At 36.3% G+C, this 8,542-nt stretch overlaps 1 non-coding gene across 1 annotated transcript; it reads right to left on the bottom strand.

Annotated features, from left to right (window-relative positions):
- Positions 1-8,031: 8,031 nt before the first annotated feature.
- On the bottom strand, positions 8,032-8,135 carry LOC116147265 (U6 spliceosomal RNA). The gene has a single exon (XR_004130799.1). It is a non-coding gene; the product is annotated as a U6 spliceosomal RNA (small nuclear RNA).
- Between the last annotated feature and the right edge of the window lie 407 nt (positions 8,136-8,542).

The raw sequence follows: 8,542 nt of genomic DNA, 5'->3' as shown, positions 1-8,542 counted from the left end.
TGAGCCTAGCATTAGAAGCTCTTCACCTGCCTCTAGACGTCACTAAACATCTTTCCAGCCTATTCTCTTGTTCTTCTGTAACCTAGCCTGTTTTAGCTAGTATTTTCCATCTTTTGGTGTCACCATCATCCACTGAGTCACTTCAGCTGGAATCCTGAGATTCATCTTGAGTCTGCCTCTTCCTTCCTGACTCTTCCTCCTCCCCTGCTGCATCCACTTAGTCAGTTTTGAAATCCTTTGGATTTTACTTATCTAAATATTTCTAAAATCTGTCCTCATCATTCTGACTGATTTTTCTGCACAATTCTTGGTCAAATCCAGCCTCCACATAGCTTCCTAAACAGAAGTCTCACTATGAATCTCTGCTTATAATGACTCTTACTGAGGCCTTTGGGGATCTTCATAATCTGAGCTTTGTTTCCTCTGCTGTGTAATCTCTTCTTGGTTTCACCTGGCATTCTCAGAATATTGAATTGTGCTCCCTTCTCCCCAGCACGCTATGTTGTTTTTACCTCCTTGCCTCTGTTTTGCAGGTCCCTTTAGCTCTGAATGCTGCCCCCAGCCCCCTTCTCTCACCCCATCTTTGGCTAGGTAAACTTGAGCTTATTCCTTGAATCTCAGCTCAGGTATCACCACATCTTTGCAGCTTGTCTGTTTTTGGTGTCCACCACGTGAAGAATTGTGTTGATTTCCACGGTATCCTGTGCATCTCCCTATCTTTGTACCTTCCTCATTATACTTCACTATGTCAGTCTCTTTCACCAGTCTGAGAACTTCAAAATATAGGATTATTTTATTCATTATTCTATTCCTTGCACCTGGCACAGTGCCCACTGTATAATAGGAACCCAGTAAATACCTGTTGAATGAATGAATGTGTTGTGTAGTTGTTTCTTTATCACCTTTTATGTCTGTACTTGTTGAATTTTTAGAGCTTGCTGTAAAAGATAGGAAGAAAAAATATGGATAATGTGGGCCAGCATTTGGGTGGCTCATAGTATAGCTGGAGTTTCTAGAGGAAAATCCACTTCCAAATTCATTCACTGTTGATCAGATTCAGTTCCTTGCTGTTGTAGGACTGAGGTCCCTTTTCCATGTTGGCTGGGGCCATTCTTCTGCTCCTAAGGCCTGCTTTCTCACATGACCCCTCCATCTGTAAACCAGTAACAGCACACCACATCTTTCTCATGCTCTGAAAATCTGACTACTGCTGCTTTTAGCCAGAGAGACTTCCTGCTTTTAAGGTTTCATGTGCCCAGATCAGGCCCACTGGGATAGTCTCCCTAGCTGGAGGTTTAAAATGTGCCATACATCACAGTATTCACAGGTTCCAGAGATTGGAGTGGGACATTTTTGAAATTCTGCCTACTGCAGTGCTCATAGTTTAGTGATATTTTGACAGATTGGGTAGAGGTTCTGCTTTATCCAGTAAAATATCTTTCCCTGCCTTTTAATTTCAGGGTTTATATGATCTGTTTCCATTTCTTCAAGCCCTTTGATCTCATATTGCTGCATATGTGACAAGGATTTTAGTCATGTGATGTATCTCATGATGTGAAGATAAGCTTGAGAGAAATGAGTTTAAATGGACTGTTGGTCCCCATAGTGAAGTATAGTATCTATTGTTCTAGGGAGATGTGATTCTTGTTTCTCTTTCTCACCTTGCAGATTCAGGCTCAGATGATCTTTCTTGACATTCCTCTCCTTTATCTTAGCATTTGAAACCATTTAGTAGACTTTTTTTAAAATTATAAGCAGAATGTTGTTTTTTAAAAGTACGCTTCTTATTGAAATAGATGTACAGAAAGGTATACAAGTGATATATCACTTGATAAATTTTCACAAATGGAACACACATATGTAATTAATACCCGAATCAAAACATTAGAACACGTACCAGTGTTCCAAAAGCCTGACTACTGTATGGCCCCTTTGAAAGCAGTGCTTTGTTTGCCCATTCATTTGATGAACTTTAAGTCTACTTAGTCCTTTTTAAAAAATATTTTAAGAAGTAGGTATAAAAGATGATCTTTAACCTGTTTGGAGCATGGGGTAAGAGTAGTTAAGAGGTAGCTCTTGAAAGTTTGTTTCTTACAGAGGATGGGACCTTGTGAGCAAAGGTGTTGTGAGGCTAGATTCCTTATCTGCTCAGTAACAGGAAATGAACTCTCACTGTATAGCTAACTTCTAGTTATAAAAATGAGCTTTGCACTCAAAACAAGAGTAGGTTCTTAACTTTTGATGTTAAAATAAAATAGAAACTGGAAAACTGTTCTTTAAGAAAGTCATCCTAATGGGGTCAGTTTGAAGTGGTGGTTGGTTTTGTATCTTTAAGACCAGAGATTTTAGTTTTTCTCTTTAATTTTGTTAAACCTGTGCACAGCAAAAAAGTATAGGGAGAGATTGCAGAATCTATATGTTTGAAAGTTCTTGTGGTCCAACATTCGAAAGGAAGTCCTTTTTCCATGCTGAATTTTTCTGTTTTAGCATACAGCAAGCTTTCCATGTTGAATTTTTCTCTTTTAACAGGGAACAAGCTCTAGGAAACTATATTCAAGCCCCATATAACAAGGTAGAATTTGCTGATGGAATACCTATTCATCATGTGTCCTTAGAATTGCATTTATTGTCACCATTACAAAAAGAACCCTAGACCCACCGTGAAGGACAGCTTCTTGTCTTCCTCACCACATTTTGGTGATACTTGAGTCTCACAGGTCCGTCTTGAAACACAGATTCTGATGTGTTATTCTAATGTAGAAATTTGACAACTTAAAGTAATAGACCATAACATAAACATTGATACTCAAAGATTCACGATCTGAGGATCAATAGCTTATTTTTTCTTATTATTTATATTTTAGCAGTCCCATTCTTACATATAATATCCTAACCTTTGTATGGGTCATCTAAACCTATTACTTTGTATTTCTCTTAACCTCACTGATTATTGCATATATTTATACATGACATAAGTAATTTTACTTTTTATTTTCATTAATATTCAAAGGATACTAACTTTAAAAGGAGAAAAATTTGGATACATTTTAATTTGAGAATTTAGACATTACACTTACAATTCTTTTTATTAAAATCATGTGAAAAAGCTCGTTTTATGTAATCCTGGTTCCCGGGGATCATAATGATTTTAATTATAGAAGGTAGAATATAACAGTAACTATTTCCATCATAGAACTGTCTTAAGGTATTAAAGTGCAAATCAACAAAATAAACCAGCTTTTTGTGTAAAATTATTAGTATTGCTGAATAGTAGTTTTATATATCTTTGAAAGCACTAGAACCATTGCTGAATAATGTCTTACACATTAAAAAAAAGACTACATAATCCTCAGACCCCTTGAAATTCTGACATTTCATTCAGCTAATTTTTTGTGAGCAGGAAGAGCTTATAGATGGTGGTTATAGTAAAAGTTGCAGGCTTTTAGAAATCATGACTAGATTGCCTGAGTCAAATGTTTTCCCTTTGAGAGACCTGAAAAAGACCATCACACTTGGTTGTATCCATATACATTCTCTTTGGGAGAAAGAGACCACCAAAGAAAAAGACAATTACATACTTAGGCATTTGTATATGACTTGTTAAATATCTCTTAATGTAACACCAATAAGATGGTTAACCACCACCCCCTAAACCTCCACCTATGGCTTAGGATTTGTAAAAATGCTACTTGTTCTTTAAAAAAAAAAAAAAGGTTGAGTGTAGAAAACTATAAAGATAGTAAAAATTAAACTGGGAAAGAAAAGAAAGTAAACATCAACAGAAGTCTTCCTCCCCACAGATTAACCATTGTTAACATATGTATAAGTACACACATCCCCATAGAAGTGGGATCAAATTGTATGCTATTCTTTAATCTTACACTCAACAATCTGTTGCTTTTCAAATCTATAAATATAGACAGGCACCGTTATTTTTAGTGGATAGATGCATACTCTTCCACCGTAAGTCAGATTTTCCTTAACTCTCGGATTAATAGGCATTGAAGTTGTTCAAGTTCTTCTCCCCCTTAAATCATGACGTGATGAATATGGTTAGGTATATATCTTTTCCTGCTTGTCTGATAATCACCTTAGTTAGGGTAGATACCTTGGAGGAGGATTGCTGCATCCCAGAGTATGTCCATTTTGTTCCATATCACCAGGCTGCCCTTGAGAAAGGTAGTGTTAATTTATACTTTGACTAAGTCCTCATTTCCACAACTTCTCACCAGCTGCTGGTTTGTCGGTCTTTTAAAATTGTTGCAAGTCAGAAATACGCAAACTGATAGCTTCTTTGTTCCCATTTTATCTTTCATTTATTTTTTTATTGCTTTAACTTTTTATCACAAAAAATGTAAACATGTGCAGCATTGGAATATGTACCTATCACCCAGGTTTTCACCTCAGTAATTTTAGCTCATTGTTAATCTTGTTTCTTCTCATCCCACCTGTTCCCTTCCGCCCATTCATTGTGAAGCAAGTACCAGACATTATCATTTAATGTGTAGTAAATTATTGCTTAACACTCCATTTTTATTTTATTTGATTACTGAGAATGCGTATTCTTTTATATACATGTTGGGTACAAAGTGGTTATACATTTTAATTTATCAGTGAATTAGTTGGTTTTCTTTCTCTAGTTTTATACCAGTTGCATTAGTGTAATTTAGAACTTAGGTTTAATAATCTTAAGATGTTGGATGTAAGGATAATATTCAGTTCCAGGAAAGTAACTAGACTTTGTGCTGGTCAGATAACATCAGCATTTAGTCCTGGGTGTGACATGTTCAGAAGGATACTGACAAATGGGCATATCCACAAGAGAGTGGTCAGTGTGGGGAAATTAGGGCGTAGTCATACAGAGGAAGTTGGTGGGGATCTTTAGTTTGGTTAAGACAAAACTGAGGAAAGAGGGTGGTGAATGGGTGCAACTATCTAAAGTTGTGTCACATGGGAGGGTTTCAGGGAGATAGCAAGGAAGAAGCTACTAATTAAGTAGCAATAAATTATCTCCTCTGGCTCTCATACTTAGCTTTTACTGATTTTGTTTATATACAGCTGATGAAAGCAAGTGATTAGTTATTGGCACGAATGATGCTTTTGGATTTCAAGGAAAACCTGAGATGATCTTTGTCAGGTTTTATTCTACATACCCATATCTCCAAAAAAGAATTTAACTCTGAAATTTAAAGTGATTTTGCCATACAAGAAAACACTCTGTAGAAAAGAATAACTTTCTGGCTAGAAGGTTGCCCAGGATAGGTCCAGAATCCCCTATGTATAGTTTCAAAATAAAAGTTCTGAAATGTTTTTTTATAACTCATTGGCGGCAAAACTTGACCTGAATGTATATGTCTTTATTTATCCTTCTTGGTGTGAATATTCACACATTTCTTTGCAGAAATAGTAATACGTTAGATTCTATTGTGCTTTCCCATGCCCCAGGGGGTGTTACGTAGTGCTGTGTTATTACTGTTCTAAAACCCAAAGAATTCTGAATTCTGAAACACTTCTGGCCCAGAGGGTCTTTGTACCTATGATATCATTGTTGTTTCATGTAGTGAGTGATCTACTATGCATTTTTGGTACCTGATCACTATGCATATATAAAAAGAGGATGATGATAATTTTCCGCATTTATCCCCTTTGGAGGCTTTGGAAATGAGATTAAGGTGTAGAACATACTCGGAATAGCATAGCCTAAAAAAAACAGATTATTAGTATGGTATTATTCTGTATATGTTCAGTGTTCCTTCTGAAAACAGGGAGAATAATGTTGAAATGTATAGTTGAAATATTATAGCTGTTAAACAAAGAGAGGTCTTCTAGAGGCAAGTGACAGATATTTCAAAATGTTTTCACTTCATCCCATCTGATTAGTGCATTATAGTGTTATTTTGAATTATTTGAAATGAACTAATGTATCATAAAACAGAATCAAGCCTATTTAAGGTCTATGTTTATGAGCTCTTTGCATTTGCTTTTAGGCGTATGTATTGAAGTTACTTGCAAATTATGATGATTTCATTTTAGATCATGCTAACATCCTAGTTTAAGTGATATAGGTTGCTTGTATTGTAAGCCATACCCCGAACTTCACACAGAAAGGCACTGTGGTTAAAAAATATATTTATTTATAAAGAACAACAACTCATTTGGTTAAAAAAAATCATACAGCAGAAAAACTCATTATGTAAAAAATGTCTCCTTTCCCTAATCATTCTACTCACGGGTAACTGTTTTTTTTTTTTTTTTGTATTTTCTCCATCCCAGATCTTTGTTGATGTTAGTATATATGTGTATTTTTAAAAGATTATACAGATAGAGTTATATATCCTCTATATTGACCATTCCTTTTTCATATATGTCTTAGAGATCTTTCTGTAAATGCACACATAGTTCTATCAGTCACTGCGTGGTATTCCACTTATACCACAACTTTCACAACCAGTCCTTGATGGACCTGTAAGTTGTCTTCTTTTTTGTTATTAGAAATGGTGATACAGTGATCATCTTTATCTATATAGTTCGACATCTTTTTTTTGCAAGAAAACCCGAAAGGTGTAATTCCTGCAATGAAATGCTGGATATGTACATTTAAACATACTGATAGTGTTGAATTACCCAAACAAAAGTTCTCACAAATGTATCTTACTGTGTTCATAAATGCTATTTATCCTCTCCCTTGTTGCAGCCATTATTTAGGTATGTTTTGAAATACAATGAACATGAAGTTTTTTCATTTAAATTAATTCACATTTTGTTAATACGAATTTGAAAAAATTCGTTTGTTATGATCCATGTCAGTTTTCATTTTGCAGACAGTTGCTTGTACTCATGTATGTTTTCAGCTCCTGTGCCTTTGGGCCACCTTCATGACGTACTCTTATGACACTGGGGTGAAAAAGATTGTTTCTCCTTTTTTCATTTTGATCTCCTTGTTTATATGCTTTTCAAATTAAACAGCTCTATTGAGATTTAATTCACATACCAAACAATTCATTCACTTAAAGTGTAAAATTCAGTAGCTTTTAGTATAGTCAAAGTTGTGCAACCAGACAACACAGTCAATTTTAGAACACTTTTATCACCTTAAACCTCAAACAACTTAGCTATAATCCCTCTATCCTTAGAGTCTTACAGAGTTAGAGAGTCTTAGGGTAACTAACTTAACCCCAGTCTCTAATTAGCACTTAATTAGATGAGCCACTAATCCACTTTTTGTCTCTATAGATTTGCCTGTTCCGTGCATTTAACACAGTCATACAGTATGCCATCCTTTTCTGTTTGCCTTCTTTTGTTTAGCATCATGTGTTCAAGGTTCATGTACCTTGTAGCATGTATCAGTACTTCATTTCTTTTTATGGCTGCATATTATTCCATTGTATGGATATGCCACATTTTATTTATTCATTCATCAGTTGATGAACAAATGTTTGGGTTGTTTTTACTTTTTGTTTTACATTTAAAGAGATTGTATATATTTATGAAGACTTTGTTTAGGATAAATGATGGTGGATATCCATTTATAAAAGAAGTATGAGGCTACTGAGCTTTGTAAATTTAAGTAAAAAGCTGTTCAATTTATGGGACATACTGGATAGGACATAGTGTGGCAAAATCTTGAAGGGGATGACTGAGGGGGGTTAGAATGCTATACAGAAATGAAGTTTCGGGGTGGAAATTTGGTCTTATGGTAACAAGGGAGTCCCCCACACTGGCAAGTTGCACCTGGACGGTAGCTCTTCTTTCTCCCACAGGTAAAATCAGGCTTGTTCAGAAGCTGTGTTCTATGTTCTGTTCTGACTGTACTGTTTGGAGTGTGCAGATTTTCTTCAGGTTGGGTGCACACTCAGCTGCTGTGGCACCAGGGAAGGATCCCAGGCCACAGCTCTAGGAAATGACAGGCAGGACTAGAACGTGGGTAGCTTGAGATCCGGGCCAGCGTGCTCTCCTCCTGCATAACACACAACTCAGATGACTTGGGGTGGCAGGAGGCAGGAAAAGGTGACCCCACAGCCCCTAGCGATGAAAAATATGGAACGCTTCATGAATTTGCATTTCATCCTTGTGCAGGGGCCACGCTAATCTCTGTGTTGTTGCAATTTTAGTACACGTGCAGCCAAAGCAAGCACAGTTTTTACTTTTTGGTGGTTATGAATAATGCCGCCATGTTCAGTTTGTTCTGTGGACAGGTTTTCATTTCTCTTGGGTACACACCTAGAAGTGGAGTTGCTGGGTCATGATCGTCAGTGTTTGAGGGACTGGCACACTGCTCCCAAAGCGGCTGCACCATTTTATATTCCCACCGACAGTGTAGGAGGGTACTAATTTCTCCACATCTTTGCTAACGCTTGTTATTTTGCACTTTAAAAAGTATAATTAAATTGTAGCCATCCTAGTAGGTGGGAGGTGGTATCTCATTGTGGTTTTGACTTGTGTTTCCTTGATTGCTAGTAAGGTTGAGCATTTTCTCCTGTGCTTATTTTCTGTTTATATATTTTTTGGAGAAATGTATTCAGATTCCTTGCACATTTTAAAA

The sequence above is a fragment of the Camelus dromedarius genome, chromosome 24 (assembly GCF_036321535.1).
Source record: "Camelus dromedarius isolate mCamDro1 chromosome 24, mCamDro1.pat, whole genome shotgun sequence".
NCBI classification, from domain to species: Eukaryota; Metazoa; Chordata; class Mammalia; order Artiodactyla; family Camelidae; genus Camelus; species Camelus dromedarius.
The sequence above is the reverse complement of the archived record's forward strand: the minus strand, read 5'-3'. Positions and strand labels throughout refer to the sequence as shown.